The 25189-nt window shown below is 29.8% G+C and overlaps 1 long non-coding RNA gene across 1 annotated transcript; it reads left to right on the top strand.

Moving 5' to 3' along the window:
• The first annotated feature begins 4802 nt into the window (after positions 1–4802).
• LOC142332725 (uncharacterized) lies at positions 4803–24827 on the top strand. Its single transcript, XR_012758403.1, has 4 exons — positions 4803–4927; positions 17295–17442; positions 21467–21618; positions 24687–24827. It is a non-coding gene; the product is annotated as an uncharacterized LOC142332725 (long non-coding RNA).
• The last annotated feature ends 362 nt before the right edge of the window (positions 24828–25189 follow it).

The following is a 25189-nucleotide window of genomic DNA, read 5'->3' as shown; positions in this document are numbered from 1 at the left end:
AGACAAAAATAAGAACCTCTGATTGTAAAAAAAATTACAATTAATAATAATTCAATAATAACAACAAAAAAAATATGAAAAAAAAATCAGAAGTTATTAATGAAAGAAAAATTTATGTACTTTTCATTTTAAAAAATGTGTATGTGTAATTTAATAGGCGTACAACGAAGTCATGTATTGTCCATATCAGATTTTTTAGGTGTGAAATTCAATCACTTTGGTAAACGATTAATAAATGCGTACATAAATTTTATTATCGAAACTTGTAAAGAATATAATTCTAAGAAAATTTGTGTAATAAATTATTACACAAAATAAAAAATAAAAAATAAAAATAAAAAAAATTAAAATTTTATTATTAAAAACAAAAAACAGAAAAATTTTATGAATTTGTAAAAATTAAGAACAACTATTTTTACTACAATAAACCTTTGAAATCTTAAAATACTTTAAATCTACTTTAAAAAATACATATGATTTATACTATACTGCTAGACCCGGCAATACTTCGCTGTTGCTAGATTTGAGTATATACATAGATTAACAATTGAAAGTTTGATAAAACATTAAAAACTGAACATTACGGGACTTCACAAAATTTAATTTTTCCCTTTTACCCTTTCTCCTTTTCCCTTGTTTCCTTTTTCTCCATCTTTCTTTTTTACCTTTTCCACTATTTCCCTTTCAGATTTTTCCCTTTCTCCCATTTTCCTGCGCGTAAATCGGTCCAGTATTTTTATGGTCTATAGCTGACACACACATACAAACATTATCTTTTATATATATATAAGAAGAAATACTGTTTGTATATTTGTTTGTTTCGTAAATATCTCGACACCGACGCTACCTAGCGGGTATAGTGTTTATAAAAACAATTCTTTTCACGTAACTAATATATATTCTGAATATGAGCCAAATCGGGCTATAAATGCAATTTTTCGAAATATCTCGAACCCAACACCACCTAGCGGGTCCAAACTAATTCAGAAACCTTCGTGGACGTGCGCAAAACAGCTCACCAAAGTTTCATCGCAATCGGATGAATGGTATAACGCATATGGGACAAACAAACAAACATTCGTTATATATATATACTTGCAGACCCGGCAATGCTTCGCTATTGCTAGATTTGAGAATATATGTATATATATAAAATGAACACAACCGAAAGTTTGATAAAACATTAAAAAACTTTTTCCCTTTTTCTGTATATCCCTTTTTTCCCCTTTCTACGTTTTTCCCACGCGTAAATCGGTTCAGTAGTTTTTTTAGTGGACACACATACCAATATTGCATTTATATATATATATAAAAGAATAAAGTTTGTTTGTTTCGTAAATATCTCGACACCGGCGCTACCTAACGGGTATAGTTTTTGCAACACTTTTTCTTTTCACTAACCAATATGTATTCTGAATATGAGCCAAATCAGATCATAAGTATAATTTTTCGAAATACCTCGACCCCAGCGCCATCTAGTGGTCCAAATTAATTCAGAAACCTTCGCGAGCGTGAGTACAACAACTCACCAAAGTTTCATCGCAGTCGGATGTATGGTATAGAAACGCGTATGGGACAAACATTCATTTTTGTATATATATATATATACTATTAATTTACAATAAATGTTCGAAAATTTTACCATTAACATCGCATTTTTCAACTGTTCCTTTCAAACGATCAGTTCATCACGTGTGTCTACCTTTTGCTTGTATATTTCGCATTTCATCCATCCTCATAAACAGTAATCTAAGGAAGTAAAGTCGGGTGATATAGATCACTAATTTACCCGCATTCTACGTTCAAGTCGGGTGATCTAGATGGCCAATTTACCCGCCCATTACGTTCAATCCATTTACCAATAAATGTTTCATCTAATAATTGTCTTACTTCATACGCGAAATGTGTTGGTGCTTCATTAAGTCGATATTATATTTTAATTCTTTTCGCCAGTGAAGAATTTTCAAGCACTGTAAGAAATTCATCGTTTAAAAATTTAACATAATTTCTCTTCGTGACCCTTTGTTCTAGTATGAAAGCACTCTTATATGGCACACGGGATACCGCATCTGGAAATCGTGCTAATAAACCTTGATTTCCAAATCGCAGGCAGGCTGCATCACGTTGATCCACGTTGTCATATCTATTCCCAAATATTACCGAAATTGTTTTATATTCAATTCTTTTTTAATATAATCTTGCCTTTTAAGAGCTGAGATATCGACCGCTATAAATAAATTATTTTTTAGAACCGAATGGAACGTGACTTTTAAATAGTAGCAACATATTAATTCCAGGGAGGAAGGTACGGAGATTTCTTGGACATAGTGTCTCTCTCTCTCTCTCTCAATCTCTCTCTCTCTCTCTCTCTCTCTCTCTCTCTCTCTCTCTCTCTCTCTCTCTCTCTCTCTCTCTCTCTCTCTCTCTCTTCTTTCTTTCTTTCTTTCTTTCTTTCTTTCTTTCTTTCTTTCTCTCTCTAACTCTGTGTGTGTGTGTGTGTGTGTGTGTGTGTTGTGTGTGTGTGTGTGTGTGTGTGTGTGTGTGTGTGTGTGTGTGTGTGTGTGTGTGTGTGTGTGTGTGTGTGTGTGTGTGTGTGTGTATGAAAACTTGAATATTGATTATTATGTATTTTAAATATTGTGTTTTTATTGAAAAGGTTACTAGTGAATTAAGGACGTTGTGTAACTTGGATTCATTTAAGGTCAGAAAGTGTAAAGTCTCTCTTCATGGTATCTTTAACAAGGTTGATTTCCTATACCATCTATCACAACTAAAAGTGTATTTATTTTCAATACCGTGACGTTCTGAATTAATATATTTTATTCATTGTTCTAATTCATTAATTTACAATTTCTGCTCAATTAGTACAATCCGTTGACTGATTAATTTTTACTTTAGATCTATATTTTTTACTGATTTTTCGAAGAAAAGTGCAATATTACTTTCAGTCGCACGATGGAATTGGGGCGTGAAAATGAATTTTCTTTACGTCTTTAGTATGATAAGTACCAAAATACCGTTCGCTTAAAATGTATTTCCCTAGTTGCATATATATATAGACCATTGATGTATAGAATTTGTAGCTCGAAAATCTCCCAAAACTATTACATAAATTTCATTGAAATTTAGATATGCTGTCGTAGTTTATCTGGAGTTGCGCATGTGAAAATTTGATGTAGATTGGTTTAGTCGTTCTTGAATTATGCTCAATTTAAGGTCGAAAAAATTTGAAGTTATGTTGATTGTGTAGTGGTGTATTTTTTATACGCGCTATTGCAGTGAAACACAGTGATGAGCGAATTAAAAGTTGATGCTTGTGTGTAAGATTTACTGGTTAATCGAACGTATTATCACGTGTTCGTGGCTCGATCAGGATGCTGAGAGACTAACAAATAAAGATGTTTTTATATATACAATTAATTAGTTTAAGAACATAGAAAATAAGACAAATCAATAATAATGACAATAATAACAGTAATAATAATAATCAAATAAATTACATACAAATTAGAATTTAAAATAAGGACAGATTTATAATAAAAAACGATTGTTAAACGGACTTTTTACCTGAGAAAAGGATCCCTTTTTAGTACCCTTCTAGATTTCTTTCAGAAATATTTTCTCATTCTTTCTTCATAATTAGAAAGAATCCGTTACCGAGGTCGTTATAATCGTTTTGTTACAGTATGTAGTGTGTTGTACGCGGAAAATCAGTGTGTCTCTGACTCCAAAATAGTGAGTGCGTCGGAAACGAAAAGTCGTTCTTCTTGCCCAGAACTACGCAAGAGTTTCTTTATTTATGTCTAGCAGACCCGGCAATGCTTCGCTATTGCCATATTTGAGTACATATATAGATTAAATGAACGCAATTGAAAGTTTGATAAAACATTAACAAAATGAACATTACGGAACTTCACAAAATTTAACCTCTCCCTTTTCCCCTTTGCCCCTTTCGTTTTCCCACTTTCATTTTTACCATATTTTCTTTCTCCCGTTCCTCCTTTCCACATCATTTACTTTATTTTCCCCTTTATCTTTTTTTATTTCCTTCCCGTTATTTTTCCTTTCCCCTTTTATTTTTTCTCCTTTCCCGTTTTTCATTTTCCCCGTTTCCCCCTTTTTCTTTTTTTAAATTTTGCCCTTCCCTCTTTCCCTTTTCCGAGTTTTCCCTTATCCCTTTTTCCCCGCGCGTAAATCTGTCCAGTAGTTTTTTATTCTATAGCGGACACACATATCGGAAACATTGAAATCGTAAAATGTTTAGTATAGCGTGTGTTGCTTTTACGTCCAACAGATAGCGTTAATTTTAAAAACAACATATTTTTACCTGTCACAGGTACAACATCTTAGGTATATAAATTGTAGATATATAAAAACACGCGAGTATTCGAATGTAACGTTATGTCAGAATTTCAAAGCAAACGGTGAAGAACTTTTGGAGATTTAAGATTTTGCACAAACGAACATGTATATTTTTTTTATTTGTATAGATTTATGTAGTAGTAAATTGATAAGGTTTGAACTTTTTCCGGCAGTCAAAAGAAAGTTACAATTTAAATTTCATAATGATTGGTTCAATAGTTTTCGCACTTATAGGGAAAAAACGAAAAATATGTCTCTACGTAGTAGTGAGATTACATTTTACATTCAAGTGAACGTTTTTAAAGATTTTAACCATTTATTACTTTATTAAGTATTTTCACATATGAATACTCGTTCATTAGATTAACATATCATGTATAAAGATATATATACATAATCTTTTGTTTTAGTTTGTGTTTATTTTATGTTGCAGGTAAGAAGAAAAGATGACCTCGTCTAGCCAAAGAATAATGGTTTCATTAACTCATTGAGAAATATAAACCAAAACTGATTAAGATGACGGATAGTATCGTTAAACATATTTATCCTGTTTATAACTAATACCGTAGGGAAATTTGTTACGGCTTTCTATTATAATTTTTTTTCTCGCTAGTGTTGTGTGTGTGTGTGTGTGTATGTATGTGTAGTCTCATTATGTACATCCGTATTGTTATTGAATTCCTTCTTTTCTATACGTGTTCACGTACATGTTAATGAATTTAAATTTATATATATATTCTCTTGTATGCGTGGTCTTATCTTCTTTGCAGCGGTGGGCAATATTGTGAAAGTTGTGTTACTGAAAAATTAAACTCCTACAAGAAGAATGTGTATAAAATGAAATAGGAAACAGTAATTATATTTTGACAAAGAAAGAAAGAGAAAGTGAAAAATAAACGTAGGTCGAATAATCAATTAAAAAATATTTAAATATATTAATATTAATAATTTTTTTACGATTAACTTTTGTAATTTTTTTTTGTAATCTTTTAATTTATATAAAAGATTACTTCAAGAAGACTAAACCTAACAGGAAGAGGGAATTATGATTGTCCCCTAATAATCCAAATTGACCATACCGATTTTCATAAAATAGGTATCGAACATTCATCTAAATCATTGATTCCCAAAGTGGTCCAAGTAGACCCCTAGGGGTCCACGGGAGAGTCGACGAGGGTCTACGTTGGCGTGACAAAAAAATGGGGGTTCACAATTCGTAAGCGGGGATCCACGAAAATTCATCTGGTTTCGATAGTGAAGAACTAAAATGTTGGCTTGACTTTGCGTATCAATCTAGGCAGATAATGTTTTGAGAAGCTCAGCGACTGTAACTTACAAATACAAGGGGACAGTCTCAATTTAATAAAAACAAAGGGTGTAATTTCAGCTTTTCTTGGAAAATTGAAATTTATGAAGCAAAATATTAGTCGGCGCGTATTTTCCCAGTTTTCAAACTTGTCACAGGTAGAATGCCTTGATGAGGATATTCAGACATACGTTCAACATTTAATTGCCCTGACTTCAAAATCAGATTTTAAGATATTCTGACGATGGAAATACCACCACGGATCATAAATCCATTTGATGAAACGAAAGTGGAGAATGTGATATTACAAGAGGAGCTACTCGAGCTTAGCACTAATGAGGAGCTGAAGGTGAAATTTAAAAGAGGGTATCAAATATTTTGGCTACAAGCAGAAATACCAGAAAAATATCATGGACTGTGGGGAATTGCAAGAAAGCTTTTGATAGCGTTTCCCTCGTCATACCTTGTCGAAAAAAGTTTTAGTGTCGTTACAAATCTTTTATCAAAAAAAAAGGAGCAGATTCAGTATCACAGAACGGGGAGATTTGCGCTTATTCCTAACGAAACTGAAGCTAAATATTGATAATTTGCTGTCAATCCATCAAGTACATCCCTCCCATTAAAATGTAACTATTTTGTGATTGTCATTGTAGAAGTTACATTACGTTATTAATGTTTAATTTAAATTACATTACGACAATTTTATTATATTACATTGCAATAATAATTAATAGCGTAATAATTACATATTTGAATAAATGCAACACAAAAAAATATACTATTTTTCTTTTACTTTTTACCACTCTGAATGGGAAGTTTTCTAAATAAAATAAGTGAGAATTGATTGTTTTCTTGTGCTGTGAGTAGATGTCAAAAATGTAAAGTTGGATGGAAGCATTTTTTTGATTGGCCAACTTTACTTTTTTGACATCCACTCACAGCACAGTTAATCAAAAATTAACCAATCAATTCTCACTTTTTTCGGAAGCTGTTAGTTCGTGGAACTCAGCGCAAATTTTCATAGTTAGATCTAATCATCACATTTTCCGTCGACTGGAAATATGGTAGAAATGTAGCTGCAGGGAGTCCACCGGAACCAGCAAAATTCTGAAAGTGATCTATTAGAAAAATAAGTTTGGGAACCTCTGACTAAATCATACTAGTGGCGCGCTGGGTAGACTAGTTATAACTTTTTTAATGTCACCACGTTTTTTCAAACAGATTAAAAATATCAAAATTTATGTAAAAAACAAAATTTTATGTAACGTATGTTACGTTATCATAATACTTCCTTTACTTCGTACAAGGATCTAAAAATAGACTTAGTGGCAAACTTTTCCAATTCTATAATATTTACAGATGAAGCTACATTTATGTTAAATGGCCGCATAAATAAGCATAACTATCGGACTGGTATAATAATAATCTCAGATGGATGTTAGAGAGTCGTACACAGTATCCTGAAAAAGTAAACATTTGGATAGGAATCTTTTGTAATAGGATTTTATGGCCTTCTATTTTAGATGGAAATCTCAGTAATCCTTTAATTTCCATATTTATTTGAATCAATATGTTACTTAGATCGGGAGATATGCAGCATTAAAACAAAAGTGTCCTTTTAAAGCAGAATATTTCGGTTTAGAAAAATCGTAAAGATATTAAAAAAAATAAAGCGAAACGGTTTTAATTCGTTAACGAATTTAAGCTTTTAAACGATTTTAATGCAGTTTACTGTAAAAAAAAACAGTTTTATACTTATATACGCACGTAAGAAGTTATACTTCTTTTGCATAAATAAAAAAATTTTTTTTGTTTACGCATTCAAATAAATTTGAACTGAGTCAAACGATCGATAGACGACATTAAATACCATGAATAAAAGTTTGAATGAATAACACTTAAATTAAAATAAATAATATTTATTTTATAAAGTTTAAAAACATTGAAGTATTCTTTGTCATATAAAACGAAGTTTATCGAATATATATCTATTAGTTTAGTTCCATTAATTCTTCGGATGACGATTGAATAGGTTGAACGAAGGTTATGATATAAAAAATATGATACAAAATTGTATTTTATCAAAAATTTTGTTTTTTGTAAATTTAAGATTATTTATGTAAAATCAAGAATTTATCTGATATGTGCTACTTTCTTTGTTATTAAAAAGTATAATTTTACTCATAAAAAATAATACATAAATATAACCTCAAATCTTGAAACGCAATTTTCACAAAAGAATAAATAAATATACGCTGCAATATAAATAAAGATTTATGAATATGAATAACAATATTCACAGTTGAAAATATCCGTCTTCAAAAGTTCGTATATATATTTATAACGACTCATTATCTGTTATGTTATGTTTACAACACGTGTTAATCACTTAATTGCATTGAACGACTGATTGAATTAGACATTACACGCATGTTTGAACAAACTGATCCACAAGGTCCTGCGCAAATTTTCATGGTGTGTTACATCGGCGCGCGCAACTTCCGTAACTTGTTGAAAATACACTCTGGTCAGTTCCTCCTAACGCGCCAAAAAAGTATAACTTCAAAAATTTCGTACCCCCATGCGCCCGATCAAACACAAAGAAAAACTTTGTAAATCTATCTCATCAAATAAATCTATAGATTGTAAATTTTCAAAGCTCTAGTACAAGGTTATAGCGTGTAAGAGTGAAAATTATTCTTTTTTAAGAATTTCATTAACTGAAAAGTAAGTAAAATCATTGAATTTTCCGAATTGTTGAATGAAATTCCTCAACAAATGAGGACATGAGTGTCGCGAGTGGTAGCGTTTCGGCCTTTCATCCGGAGGTTCCGGGTTCGAATCCCGGTCGGGTACGGTATTTTTTAAACGCTACAAAATTCCATTTCCATATCCCACGTACAAGCTTCAAGCTTATGTGGTGAATCAAGAAAAAAATATCAGCAAAACATTTAATGATTTTGCATCATTAGCGGCAGTTTTTGGTTTCTAGATGCGTGGACGAATGCACCAGAATCGTCTAGTGGTGAATGCGTTTTCGCTAATTTGGAAGACGAGTTCCAGCGTTCAAGTCCTATTAAAGACAGTTACTTTTATACGGATTTGAATACTAGATCTTGGATACCCGTGTTCTTTGTTGGTTGGGTGTCAATTAACTACACATCTCAGGAATGGTCGTACTGAGACTGTACAAGACTACACTTCATTTACACTAATACATATCATCCTCTGAAGTAATACCTGAACGGTAATTCCCGGAGGTTAAACAGGAAAAACAGAGAGATGCGTGGACGAGAATCAGGTTGGCGGAAAAAAGTTCAAACCCACCATAAAGTAGTAAATTTGTAACTATGTAAATTCACAGTTGTTTCTATCTTCTAGTAACCCTCAGTTAAAGCCGATTCCATAATTTAATATCATTCTCGATACCGCTAAACGTAAAACTCCCATTTTTTATACCATGTGTTGCTGAAGTGCATTACATGTTGAGCCACATTGATACAGTGATGCTGTTTCGGTTTTTTAATAGTAAAGGGTTAGGAATGGTATTTTTTCTACTAAATACATATAAAACAATGTTTCAAACAATTTCTGGCTTTAATAAATAATTTAATGTCAAAATATGATAATTTTTAACATGATGATGCGGAACAGTATCTGCGAAACGCTTTTCTAAAAGAAAAAATAGTTACGTTCATGTAGGAAGATATTTTCTGAATAATTTCGAGTTTAATAAGTTTCATTTTTAATAAAACTAGTAGCCCCTTATTATAACCAGCAGATTTATTATTATTATTACAAAATAATGTTATATAATTATAAAATTCGGCTAAAAATCTATTCAAAACGTGTCACTTCCAGCCCTCTTAATTTTCTTTTCCCTGCCCTACTACAGGTAAAATACGTACGCAAAACCTATTTCTATTCCAACCAGACGTTCTACTGGACTGATCGGTCTGATTTTTACTTCCTTTTACGAAGTAAACGAAGTATTACCATCGCGAAAGATTTTTCAGATTTCAACGGAAACCTCCATTTTATCCATTCTTGAATCTATTTTGACTAGTTTCGGCGTGAGGTCTGTGTGTACGTACGTATGTATCTCGCATAACTCAAAAACGATTATCCGTAGGATGTTAACATTTTGGATTTAGGACTGTTGTAACATCTAGTTATGCACTTCCCGTTTTAATCGACTGAATCAAAAGTGTCCAAAAAAAGCCCAAAATGCAAATATTTTTGGATTATGGACTTTTTCTTAACTGCAGTAATAAGCTCTCATTTAGAGTTTTTCAACGATATATCATAAGTGGTACTTACTTTCATTGGTTCCAGAGTTATAGCTTAATGAAATATTTGGATCTTAAAAGGGGAAGGCACATCGGTTCGAATCAGACTATATCTCCTTTTTTTTTTAATTTTTTTTTTCAATTTAAATATATTGATTTATTAATAACTAGCAGACCCGGCAATGCTTCGCTATTGATAGATTTGAGTATATATATAAAGTGAATACAATTGAAAGTTTGAAAAAACATTAACAAAATGAATATACGGAACTTCATAAAATTTAACCTTTTCCTTTTACCCTTTTCCCTTCCCTCTTTCTTTTTCTCCTTTTCCTTTTTCCCCTTTTCCCCATTTTCCTTTTCCAATTTCACTTTTTATCGTTTTCATTTTTACCATAACCATTATTTGGGGAATGGATCCATTCCCCAGTTCCCCCTTCCCTTTCTTTCCCAGCTTATATTGACTTATTCCCCTTCCTTTTTCCTGTTTTCATTTTCTTTTCCCGTTTTTCCTTCTCCCCGTTTCCCCTTTATCGACTTTTCCCTTTCTCCCTTTTTACCCGCGCGTAAATCGGTCTAGTAGTTTTTTTATCTATAGCGGACCAACATGTCAGAAACATTGAAATGGAATCGTAAAATATTATTATAGAGTCTGTTGCTTTTACGTCCAACAGATAGCGCTGTTTTTAAAAAAAACATGTTTACCTGTCACAGGTGTGACATCTTAGATATATAAATAGTAGGTATATAAAAACACTCACGTGTTCGAATGCAATGTTGCGTCAAAATTTTAAAGCAATCAGTAAAGAACTTTCGGAGATTTAATATTCTGAACAAAGGAACATTTATATTTTTACTTTCATAGATTATTAACCTTTGATTGTAAAAATAATTGTACGATTAATAATAATCCAATAATAACAATAAAAAATGTGGAAAAATATCAGAAGTTATTAATGAAATACAATTTTATGTACTTTTCATTTTAAAAAATGTTTATGTAATTTAATAGGCGTACAACGAAGTTATTTGGTATCCACATCAGATTTTTATTTTTATTTTTTATTTTTCTGCTTGGAATTGCTCGCAAATACGTCATCAAGCATCGATAGACGTTCAAGTGATTTTCCTGCAAGTAATAACCTACGAAAATTTCCTCGGTTAATAAATAAATGAGGATTTCTCAAAGGAAACTCAAGTTTGGGATCAATAACCTTGACATATCTATGGGTCATTCCGAGTAGAATTTTAAAAAAATCAGTCCTATCCGTCAATACAACATCAAAGCGGACTGGAAATATGTTTTCATTTCAATTTTTTTAACATACAAGATAATATTTTTCAATTCTAAGTTTTTCAATTTGTTGGATTTTTATATTTAAACATTATAATGTGGCGAAAATATTAAAATAAACTTATGTTCTTGGTATTAATAGTTTAAAAATTAAAAATAAAGAAACCGTGCAGTCATTGTTTTGATTTATTACATAATACGCTTCTAAACATTATAATATCTATTGTGTATACGAATATTTACGCATATATTTATACTGTATGTGGGTTTGTGTAAAACTGTACGTAGTTACATAATTTTAAATTACTAGCGTTCGACTAACCTATCTAGTCAATTTCTCTCTTTTTTTTAAGAAAGTATGTAATTTATTTTTTTTTAATACATAAATGGTATGTGTACCTGATGATTAGCGTTATTGTGCATTACCGGTCAATTCTCTTTATTGCCAAATTCAGTTTTAACTTCTCATACTCACACGGACTCCACGCGCATGAGCGTATGTGTACGTGCATGCCTTTAAGTGATTGAAATAATGTTTGATTAATAAATATTTTAATATATATATCAGTTCCATCAGACTTCAAAAAGAGTGTTATTGTCAAGATACCAAAGAAAGCAGGAGCAGATAAATTTGAAGAATACAGTACAATTAACTGTAAAGAAAAAAATTCTGTAAAGAATAAGAATAAGAATATTATTCTGTAAGAATAATAAGAAAATTCTGTAAAGAAGAATTGAAAGGAGATTGGAAGAAGATTTAGGAGAAGACCAATTTGGTTTCAGGAAAAGTATAGGGACAAGGGAAACAATTAGCGCTTAGATTAATAGTGGAAGGAAGATTAAAGAAAAATAAACCAGCGTGCATGCAGCACTTAGAAAAGGCATTTGATAACATAGACTGGAATAAAGTGTTCAACATTTTAAGAAATTTGGGATTCAAGTATAGAGATAGAAGAATGATTGCTAATATTTACAGGAACCAAGCAGCAACAACAATAATCGAAGAACATAAGAAAGCCGTAATAAAAAAAAGGGAATCCGATAAATATGTTGTCTATCCCTATTACTTTTTAATCTTTACATAGAATTAGCAGTTAATGATATTAAAGAACAACTTAGATCCAGAGTAACAGTGAGGTGAAAAGATAAAGATACTACGATTTGCTGATGCTATAATAAATCTAGCTGAGAATGAAAAAGATTTAGAAGAAACAATTAACAATATGGTTGAAGTTCTACAGAAGAACTACCGCATGAAAATAAACAAGAAAGTAATAAAGTATAAACGAAAGTAATGAAATTTAGTAGAAATAATGTAGATGAACCACTGAATATAAAAAGAAGAAAAAAGATTATGGAGCTAGAAGAATTTTTTATTTGGGAAATAGAATTACTAAAGACAGACAAAACAGGAGCAATATAAAATGCCGAATAGCACAGGTGAAACGAGCTTTCAGTCAGAAATATAATTTTCTTACATCAAAAATTAATTTAAACACCAGGCAAACATTTTTGAAAGTATGTTTGGAGCATAGCTTTATATGGAAGTGAAACTTTGATCGGATTACTTAAGAAGAAAATATTAGAAGCTTTTAAAATGTGGTGCTGTAGGAGAATGTTAAAAATCAGATGTGTGGATAAAGTGATAAATTAAGAGGTGTTGCGACAAATCGATGAAGAAAGAACCATTTGGAAAAATGTAGATAAAGGACAGAGTTTTAGTCCACATCTTAAGGCATCCTCAAATAGTCGCTTTCATATTGGGGGGCAGGTAGAAAGGAAAAGTTATGCAGGCAGGCAACGTTTGGAATATGTAAAACAAACTGTTAGGGTTGTAGGGTGTAGGGGGTAAACTGAAATGAAACTACCGGCACTAGATAGGGAATCTTGGAGAGCTGCATCAAACCAATCAAATGACTGAAAACAAAAATATCCCATCTGCAGAATAATTTAATAAATAAATTAAATATACACAGATTTTTATATGCTGAATACTTTTCTGCTTCAGAAAGATACATACTTCATCAGCAAGAAAATTACATTTCTAGTTTTATGAAAAATATTATATAATGTTCAAAATATCCTTTACCATAATCACATTATTTGTTCAATATCCTCAGTGGAATTCCAGACAGATATGCAGGTGAAATTTCAGACTGTTTAACACCCTGAGGTCATAATTATTGTCTATAGAATAGCATTCATCCTCAGTCCTGGTGTGTAGGTGGGCCACATCGGAAATCTTCACACTGTACACTCGTGACTTCAGACACTCCTCAAATGAAAATTCCAGTGGATTCAATTTTGGTGATAGTGGAGTTCAATCAACAGGTCTTCTGCAACCAATCCAATGTTCAGAAAAGGTTTCATGTAGCCACTATTGTACAGCAATTGCTCAATGTGGTGAGGCTCCATCTGGCATGAACTATTCAGAACGCTCTTCAATGATATCCACTCTGGAATTCAGCCAATCTCTTAAAGATTTGCAGATAATTTTCACTGTTTACATTTCCTTCATAAGAGTACGGGCCAATATATGATTATTCCAGATACCACACTATACTGCAGAGTGTTCGCCATTCTATAAAAGAATAATCATCTTCAGGTTCTTGATCTTGTACCCACTGTTGAATACATTCCTGTCAGTTCTCTTTAAAAATTTTAGCAAAGTATTTTTTACATTTGTCAGCAATTATCTGTCAATACCTGAGGCTCTTAGTAGCATTAGAAGCTTCCTTTGTCGTGATACCTCCTATACGCAATTCTGTTCTCTTGTATGTTTCTTTCCATTCGTTGTTTTTGACATCTTTTCTTTAGTTCTCAGTTATTATTGGTTTGCCCTTCTATTTTGGGGTCCCCTGTTGTTAACTATACAGGTTTTCTGTTTTATAGCCAACAACTTTTCTTGGTCCTCATTCCACCAGCAAACTCTTCACTTTTCACGTAGTGTGCATCCTTTCTTCATACTTTAAATGTTGCTTTGTGAATTTCATCTTTTAATTTAACATATTCTTCCTCACTTGTATTCTTAATTCATATAATTTAGAGGTAGGCCTTAACTTATAGAGAAAATGTATTGTTTTTTTATCAAAAATTGTAAACTATACTTCTTTTGTGTAAAGTTACTTAACTTTTCCTATTTCTGATTACATTCTCCTACATGAGATTCATTCTCATATGTGGTGATTACATTGTCATTTTACGTGACCAGTTCTGTGTTCTGCCCTACCACTGTAGAGTCGCACATCTTCAATATTAATTAAGATAATTTGGCTTACAATTATATAATCTGTAATAGACAGCAGTTGTCCAATTGGCCGGCTCAATGTAAATTTATGTATCGCCTCATTTTGGAAAAGACTGCTTAGTGTTTTTTGAAAAAAGTCTCACATGTTTCTACTAGAGTAAATTCAAATGTTATTGACCATCTGTTCTTCATATTACTAATAAATGGATCATTTATATGTGTCCTTGCACTGTAGTCTCTTAATAATATAATTTTATTACATTGGGTTATGTTTTTTAGAGTTCTGTTAATTTCTTCTCGAAATTATTCTCAGATTCATTGTTCAAGTTGTGAACAAGTGCACTATGATAATCACAAGATATTATTGTTTCTTTTAAACTATATAAATCAAGAATAACATATTTTTATCCCTTTTAGGTTAGCTAGCGATTCCCTTATTACATTATAAGCATTATAGCTAGTGATTAGTAGTTTAACTGGATTACTTACTTCATTTTCGTTATTAACAGTGAGATGCTTATTTTTAGAATCATTTAATTTTATAATTTCGACTAAAAAAAAAAAAAAAAAACATCATAATTCTACATCATAATTCTGTCCTTTGTTCTATTATTCTCTTTTCTTTGAGGAAATGCTTTGTGCTTATATTCCTTGTTGCATTTACGACCAACTTCTTCCTTGAATTTAATTTTTGTTTCTTTCTGTCTTATCCAATATTTTTATCTCATAATTCATAATCTATGTTTCTTTGTATTTTTTTTTATTTATCCACAATAATTGTTCAGTTTCAAAGCTCATCCATCATTTTGATTTTTTGCAGGAACTGCTTTTGACAGTGTGAGGTGCAGGTCACTCCAATCTCCAACCTGGAGGACCAGGAATTTTTTCCGGGGTTTCTTCCACTGAAAAGGGGAAGAGACCCCTAAATTATGAGATTTGGAGAACCACCTCATAAACCACAAAGTAACAGACTAGTTTTAGTCAAAACAGGGCATTTTATTTGCCATTACAATTTTTGGTGATAGCATTCCCTTATCTACCACCTCGGAAACACCCAATGGAGGACTGGTACCCATATGAGATACTTTTATCCCAGTTATAAATCTATAAAATAATATTAAATTATTGTGCTAGTCACAGGAGTAGAAACTTGGATAAAAATGCTACTATGCTATATTTTTTATGTGACCAACAATAAAATAATATAATAATTAGAATAATTAGAATATGATAAAAGTATGTTTAAAACGGTTGAAAGAACTGAACATTCAATAACAGTGAAATATTTGCTTAGATGAAGTTAACATCACTATTAACAACACAATAGTACATTTACTTGTATTAAAAAAAAAAACATTTTGAAGTTTGTATTTATTACTGGTTTCTAAAAACTGATGTCTTCCATTTTTGATGAGTTGTATTTGCAGGTCTTTTTATGTGATTTTTTAAATATATTACTGGTAACAATATTTGTAATCCTGTATGTGTTTTGAAAATGTTTTGAAATTCTTCTCTATGATGTGAGGCTTACCAAGTATTTTTTTCTCTGAGTTGTTTTTTATTTTTTTTTTAGTTTGGCTGACTGACAATCATGTAAAGCAACATTTTGCATTCTTTCTCTTTCTTTTGGGTGTTTTTTCCTGGACCTCTAATGGATATTCATTTTTTTGCTTGGTCTTGTCTTCTATGTTTTGTCCAAATGTTACTGGTTTTTTCTTCTTGGAAGCCTTGAAATCTTGTTTTCTGAACATTGTTCTATTTTGTACTATTTCTTCATATATCTGCAATTCTTTTTGGTCTTTTGGAACTATTGAGGTTCATTGATTTCCATTCTTTTTATTGTAAATATGGTTGAAGATTTGCTTTGTGAGCAAACCTGTCATGTCACTCTTACTGGCTGTAATTCTTCTAAATGAATCTGACATTTTTTCAGTTTTATTTATAAAGATCTTTATTATTTCTGAATTTGTATATGTTTTCATCTTTTTTTTGTTTTATTGGTCTCAGGATTTTTCCTTCTTTTCTTCTGTTGCTTTATTTCACTTCATTTCAAATTGAAGATGCTTTCTGTGAGTACAATGCTTCTAGTTTGGTTATCATATTGTAATGCCTGGTTTTGGTTTTTATTGAGATGTTTAGTTTGTTGTAAATATCTTCAGTTAGTAGGCTAATTCCATCTTTCATGGACTTGTTTCATCGGTTTCTTATCTAAACCATTGATTTGAATTATTTCTCCCAGATATTTAAATTTATTGACATTTGTATTGTTTTATTTACGACATTATTTTAATTTTACATCTTATTATCTGTGGTTTTATTGTTATTTATCATTTTATGCGTATGCTGATAAATAATTAAAATATAATTAGTCAGATAACTTGGTAACCAGAAATGAAAACCAAATAAAGAAAACTTAATTAAAAAGAAAACAAAATGAAAAACATTAAGTATTGTGTTATAGATTTTTTGGTCATTCAACACCTTTAAGATAAAATTAAAAATAACTAGAAAAACAAAGTAATGAAAAAACCTAAATACCTTAATTTACTTTTTATTACTTTACCTTATTTGTATTTTAGTGTTGAATAATTATTTAAAAAATTTTGATCATTCTGAAATGAAATTCATTTTTTTATATATCTGGATATCTGATGAATTTATTTAATAAAGAATTTCTTTTTTGTTTATTTACTTTCATTTTGAAATTTGAAATTAAGGTGGATAAGCTCTTTTTCTTAAAAATAATTTGTGTTTAAAAATTTTTTTTGTCTGATTAATGTCCCTCATCATTTAAAGTTTGTTGTAGATTAAAACTTATGCTTATAAGGTCATAAAGTATTTGGGAAAGAAAGGGAAGGTTGGTGCCAAGTTAAACATTATTGAGGAGGCAGACTGGTTGAAACATCTCCAGGATTTATGATAAAGCAGTGAAGAAGATACAAAGGTATGTGAAAATTCTTGATGTGGATGATATCAGATTGAATGATGTGCTGAAAACTGTCAGAAATAGAAAGGCATGTGGAATTGATTCCTTGACGCACAATAACTTAATCAAAAAACAGAATGAAACCTTAAAACTTAATCAAGAAACAGAATGAAATTTAAAATTGTTTGTATCAAAAGACATATCAAAACTGTCTGTGCTGACATATCAAAACCTACAATAAATGTATAGTATCTATTTCTATATTTTTTACTTGCTTCAGATTTACTCAGAACAAAATTGTATTACAGGGAATGAAATTATTACTACAGCATTCATTCTTACTCTCTGTAATAAAAAATTAAGAAAATAATGTATTATTTTTCTTCGTGGGCTGAAAAAGATAATATTATGTTACAATCTACAGTATAATTTTATTTAGGAAAGAATATATCATGCATCAAAGTTCTTTATTCATTAAACAGTTGATGAATCATGTTAAAATTATTAAAAAATTATAGAATATTCATTTTTAAATTAATGCAACTTGGTTCTTCCAAAAGATCCTTAAAAGCTAATTACGAACATATTTTTCATTTGTAATTTCCAGCATTAATAATATTATCGGTGATAAACATCATTAAAAGATTTGAAAACCGTAAATATGAAAACAAATAGTATATTCAATCTATGCTGTGTTTGTTATTTAATATTTTATTTTTGTCAAATTTAATGTTTTTGTAAATTTCAAACTGTTGTTGCCTGTTAACAACTTTTTATATGTTATATGTGTAAAATTTGCATATTATTTTTAGTGTCTGTATGTGTATTTAATTTCTATGAAGTTATTTAAAAGGTTATTTTTGATTATGTTTGTTGCCTGTATGAGTCCCTTGTATTGTTTTCACCAAACATTACCCGTGTTTGTCTAAATTTTTTGTGTAGTAATTAAAACAATCACTGGAGTTTAATTTATGGAGTATACAGAAACACCCAGGTTTGTTTACTGAGAAATGTCAGTATATATTTTGTGTTGCACAGTCTATGATATAGTTTCATATACTTCATTAGTATTGGAATTTCATTAATTTTTAAATGAGTTGTGTAATATTTAATCATTTCATTTATTAATTTCATTCATTAACCTACATGAAATGAATAAAATAATTTAAAAAAAATTCAAGCAATAAAAGTAATCAATTAAGTTAAAAGTTCTCTAAATTATAGAGAAAAAATTGTTTGATAAACTTAAAATTTTTAAGTCCAAATGAATATTCTTATTATTATTTCTGTTTAATTATGTTTTTAAGAAATTAAAGATATTTCAACAGGACTTTCACTGTAATTAATAACTTTCAGTACTTTATAAAACAAATTTTTAGGAATGTAGGATGTAGAGGGTATACTGAAATGAAACGACTAGCACTAGATAGGGAATCTTGGAGAGCTGCATCAAACCAGTCAAATGACTGAAGACAAAAAAAAAAATACTTTATAGCTAGTTATTATTGCGTATTAAGGTTATATAAGTCTTTAAGAGATTATTTTGATGTTTTAAAGTTACCTTAGGTTATAAGACCATTATTTGGTGACTGATCAAATCAGTACTCTCATATTATTTTTAATTTAATTTATAGTCCTATATAATGTTCGTTATGTTTCAGTATCTTTTAGAATTAAAAACTCATTTTTCTAATTTTTAAAAAAATATTTTTAAAATCTGCAAGTGGTGTAAATGAGTTTGTTATTATACTTTTTAAAAAAAATTGCATTCGGGTCCTACATATGGTAAGTAAATATATATATTTTTTCAATTAAAAAGTTAGTTTTTTGCCATTTTGGGGGTCTTATTCTTGATTTACAAAATTTATATTTATATATTTTATTAATTTCAGTAAACCATATATAAGTGTGTTTGAACCAACTTGATAGGTTACACTGTTATACATAATTACTACAAAATTTTAATTTTGGTAGCCGTTTTGAAATGAACCTGACACCCAATCGTAGTCATTTGTGTATTTATGTAATCCTCAAATGATGATTAATTCAAATCTGAAATCAAAATCAAAATCTGAGACAAAAATTGTTTATACACACACACACACACACACACACACACACACACACACACACACATATATATATATATACACACACACATACAATGCATTCAATAGCAAGTGGTTTGCTAGTTAAAAAAAATTAAGGAAGGTAAAATAGGACCTAAATTTATGCTTAAGGAAGGTTAGGCTACCTAAAGGAAGGTTATTTAGAACAATTTCTATTTTTCTTGAATAATATTCCATTTTAAAAATAGATTTGAAGAAATTAAAAATTATTACAAAACATAGTTGTGCACTTTTATTAACCATAAGTAGAAATGTAGTTAATTGCTGATGAGTTTGAAAGTTAATAATTTAAATTAAGTTTATTTATTTATTTAAACTTAACAACCAAAAAGTTTTATTATCATTCACTTCCTAAAAATATTACTATCTGCTATTGCCCAGATTAACAAATAAATATTTAATTGAAAGAGAAATTCTTTTAAATTATGTTAACAAATATAAAAATCAGTTTCAAAGCATTAGTATTAAAAAGAACAAAATTAAAAAGGACCCAATGAAAACAGAAATAAAAAAAAATTAAAAAAGAGGATTTTTCTCTCAAAAGCAAAGTAATTTAGAAGTAACAAAAAATTGTACGTAAAACTGAAAAAAAATCATAGGGGAAATTTATAGAGCTCCCTTTTTATTAAAAGAAAAAAAAAAAATATATATATATATATATATAATAAATTATGTAATCCTTTTTTGGATAATTAACCAGAGTGAACCCTAACAGATTAACTAAGAAAATTTTTGATAAATGTAATGAAGACAAAACTAACATTAGATGGTTCAAACTAATCAGCCCTCAGAATTGTAGGTATAAAACATACAGACATAGAGAACAGAAATATATTGAGAAAGAAGGAACAAAGCTGTGAAGGGATGCAGAAAGAAAACAGAGTGTAGTAACAAGAAATGGTCAGAAGAGAGAAAGAAACAACGCAGCTTGAAAATTGAGAGTTGGAACAGTATGAAACCAACCAGAAGGTTAACTATTAATGTGGTTGTGTAGTGATCAGTAACGTCCCAAAAAAATGTTTTATAACAACAGTAAAAAATTTAGGGCTTTCTTATTTAAGTTGTGTTTCAATTAACCACACAAATCTCAGGAATGGTCGACCTGGAGATTATACAAGACTACATTTACATTCATGCATATCATTCTCATTCATCCTCTGAAGTATACCTTACAGTGATTTCAAAGGCAAAAACACAAAGAGAGAGTGAGAGAGATGTTAATAGAGAGTGTTTGATTAGTTAATAAAATAAGACTACAGTTGATTTTTTTTTATATTAATAGGATCTATAGACTCATCAGCAAAGACATAATCTAACTTGATACAACTTAATTTTTATCACATGTTCTTCTTTGCGTGAATCTGTATTTTGATGGGTTACATCTGGATTTAATCAATTTTTTTAATTTTTAAACATCTTTCTTAATTTCTTTATAGCTTTCCCTTCCTAATACCTATAAGCTTCCCAGTTCTTCTTCCTTTATTTCCTTATATTTTTCCATGATTACTAAAGATAATTTCCATCTAGGTTAAGTCCCAACTTCCATGATGTTTCCCTTTTTCCCATCATCTTTCACAAATTCTACCCCTTCCTTTTCTTTTAAATGCATTTTCATGTTTCAGTTAGCTGGACAATTTCCATTTCTCCACTAATTTTTTATAACAACATTTTGAAAACATCTGATAATTCTTTTTATTTTTCTGACGAACCACAATTTATATCCATATTTTATATTTATCTTTCATAAGTTGTATTAATATTAATAATTTTTTGTTATTAGTCATAAATCTGCTTTTTATCTATTTTCTCTTAAGCAGAATGTATATTTCATATCAGTACACACTCTTCATCAATTACATTTTTTATTAAAGTAGCATCAACCACTATTTTTATTAAGTACTGAAATGTTTCAGGGAGTAACAAGGATCCATAGAACTTGAATGTGAGAGAAATAAAAAGAATAATGTTGGAGAGGGAAGAAGAAGGAGGAAACCTAACCGCAGAGGGACTGCTTTTGATCTGGTGGTCTACTATTTTACCAGAGCCAAATGAGCAGTTTAAAAAAGTATGTTATAAAATTACTTTTTATTTTCATATTTATGTGGTAATCAAAAAGCTAAAACCTATTCATTTTACATAAAATCATTTCTGAATATATAAGTTACGGATGACAACTATTTATGTACATGCATTCATACATTCATGAATGCAATTTTTCTGTTTTTTGTAGCAACATCTCAACAGAGATTGATTCAATCTCTCATGAATCCTCGCTTTCAGTTGCTTAATGGCAAGGTGTTGATTGCACACTACACTTTCTAAAAACCCCATTAAGAAAAGAATACATTCTGATCTGATAATCTAACAAATCAAATCAAATCACCATTCTGGAGCATATACAGCTTCCTAAAAGATTTACTCCTAAGTTAGAGTAACGTCATCCAGAATTTAAAAAAAACTTGTGAGTTTATCCAAAACCACATTATTAACTACTGTGCGTATTTGAATTGTACACAATATTCCTTAATATGGCCCATTTACTGCATACAATACTTTGTTAATTTAAGAGTAAAGACAAAAAACAGTAACAGAAATATATAAGCAAAATAAAGGAAATTATGTAAAGTACAAAAACCATTAAATTATTTTCTTTTTTTTAAATTATGCTTATTATTAGACAGATTTACAGAACACTTTGAAAATTAGTTATAAGACTAATTCAACAAAAGTAAGTTGTCCATTTAGGAATTTTTTTTTACACAATTAAAATTGTTTTATAAAATCATGGTAGATTTTTATTTACCATTACATTCTAGAACATTATTCTGTGTCTTTTTAAATTCTTTTCTTTAACTACATTTACTGTAAATTTTAATATAGATTTACATGCCCTTTGTCTTCTTGTTTTTTTGAAGACCAAGAGAAAATAGTACCATTGATTGAAGTCTGCTGATTAGTCTGTGTGAGTGACCTAAAAAAACATATTTATTTAAGATATCAGTAACAATTACTACACTACATAGAGAGGCACCGATCCTTCTAAAGTAATCAAGACTTGACAATCTTTTTGAATACATTTTTTAAACATAAAAAATATACTCAAAAAAAATACCATTAAGTGGTGCAAAATAACACTTATACTAATATTTAATTAATTTATTAAACTATTTATGCAATCATTTAAGCTACTACGGGTAGCTAATTGAAAATTGCAAGTATCTATAATGACAGAAAAATTTTATAGTATGTAAAACATGCCAAACCGAATTGTGATTTGAATACAGAACCTTTCAGATAAAAGACAAGAATACAACTCTGCCATAGTGATCTGTGGGTTAGTACAGTTCTAAAACATTGTTTTTCATCTAATCTTTCATAAAATATTTATAACTCTTCGAGCTATTTCTAAATTGCATTTCAACTCATTGATTACAATTTTGCTTTATGAAATTATTAATTTTGATTTTCAGTGATTAAATCACATTTATAGAATAAATATGAAAAACGTTATATAAATCACATTTATATAAATATTTATAGGATTTTTACTCTGAAAAATTGAATTATTATTTATTTATTTTATAAAATATAATCAATTAATTTTGCTTTAATTAATTGATTGCAATAGGTTTGATTATTTTTATTTAATCATTTCTGTAAACAATTTCAAGAAAATCAGTATAAAATGCACAGTCAAGTTTTAACTGGGCTCACATTGTCTACTTCATGTAGAATGAGTTTTCTCTCATATTTCTGACTGGATTATAAAACAATATCAATTAGAAGGAATACGTAATCATTAAATTTTTTGGAGGGAGGAAGAATTAAACGTGATGTACCATAGCGAGCTGGTGTTCTTACAGTTGAAATTGACAAACGTTGCTTTTCAAAGAAGAAATACAACAGGGAAGTTGTTATGGAGTCGATTGCTTCTTGGTAGCATATACTACGGAAAAAATTGTTTTCTTAAGCAGTACCATATATGACAGCAGCCAATTATACAAGGGTTGCTATTTATATTTCTGGCCTAATAATGAAAAAAAAAAAAATTATGATCAAAATTGGTTTTATTGTTTTTAAAAATATTCTCCATGAAGATCAGTACACTTTTGCATGCATTTGAACCATTTTTGAAGCACTTTTTCTAATCTGATTGAGGTAACTCCAAAACATGCATTTTGAAAGCAACAACCGAATTTTTGGGGGTCAAAAATTGTCAACCACATAATTTATTTTTGATCTGCGGAAATAAAAAAAATTCACTGAGTGCCAAATCAGGGCTCTATGGCGAATGACCCAACAATTCGATGTTTTGGCCAGTCAAAAATTCTTTTGTTTGTGCCGATGTGTGAGAGCTTGCATTGTCATGATGAAGAATGATTCGCCTCTTCTGCAACTTTTTCAGAATTTCTCCAAGAACTTCTGGCAAACAGATGGTCGCGTGCCATTCATAACTGATTACCCTACGTTGCTCTAACACCACTGTCATCACATGACCAGTAATGCCGAAGAAACAGGCAACTATTTGCTTTGATGTGCTTCTTTCGCGAACAACTTTTGTTGGATTTGGTTCGTCTTGCATGACCCACAATCGATTGCTGTTTTGTTTTGGGCTCCTATGCATAGATCCATGATTCGTCACCTGTGTAGATGTTATACACAGCCTTTGATGCACCTTGAACGTGTTTTTTTTCAAAATTATGAAATATAAACTAAATAAGGAAGGAATGTTATTTACTTTATTGAATCAATGAATAATTAAACATTTAGCATAATTAAACCTAACCAATGTATTGAACCAAGGTGAACGTTGTTCACACAATAACATTACAACAATCATGTTCCCATGAAAACTTCTTGAACTTATAACTTATGTTGGTGGATCCATCATCAAAAACACTCAGTTGTCATTTAAATACCAATAAAATAATTTATTTAATAAAATAAATTATAAATCTGGAACAAGAAGAGGATACATCTTTGAAAATTAAAGTCATTTCTACATAAACCACCAGTGTATATTTGACTGAAATAATGCTTTTTTTACTAATCTTACAATATAAATATGAATGTATTTTTGACTTTATTAATATTGTATGAAATTTTGATTATTTTTTTTTACTTTCAATATAGATTCACTCTGTCCACTATACAGATACTTATGGAAATCAATCAGATGTCTTTAATAGACAAGTGTCCATCATATGTTTTGGTAAATATGTATGATTTTATATTTTACCCCAATTTTTTTTTAGATACTTTAATTGAAGCATTTCTAATAAAACATATCTGGTTAATATTGTAATGTCTTGTAAAAATTCTAAATTAACCCTACAAAGATTGTGATACATTGTATAGTTTGCTCTAAAATGGTCAAGCAACTTTTAAGAATATACAGTACATTTAAAAAAAAAAAATTAAGTAATTAGTTAATTTTTCATTCTACAAATAAGAGAAACTGAAGTTAATTTTTGTCAAAATGGTTGAACCCACTATCAATTTATATGATCTCTCTCAAATTGTTTACAACAAAAAGAAAACTGTAAAAAACTAAAAGTGATGTAAAATATTAAGATTTCTTTGATTTGTTTGTTTTCCCAATCAGTTTTTCAGCTGTTGGATCTGAGTGTGTATGT

Source organism: Lycorma delicatula, chromosome 12 (assembly GCF_047948215.1).
Source record: "Lycorma delicatula isolate Av1 chromosome 12, ASM4794821v1, whole genome shotgun sequence".
Lineage (NCBI taxonomy): Eukaryota > Metazoa > Arthropoda > Insecta > Hemiptera > Fulgoridae > Lycorma > Lycorma delicatula.
The sequence above is the reverse complement of the archived record's forward strand: the minus strand, read 5'-3'. Positions and strand labels throughout refer to the sequence as shown.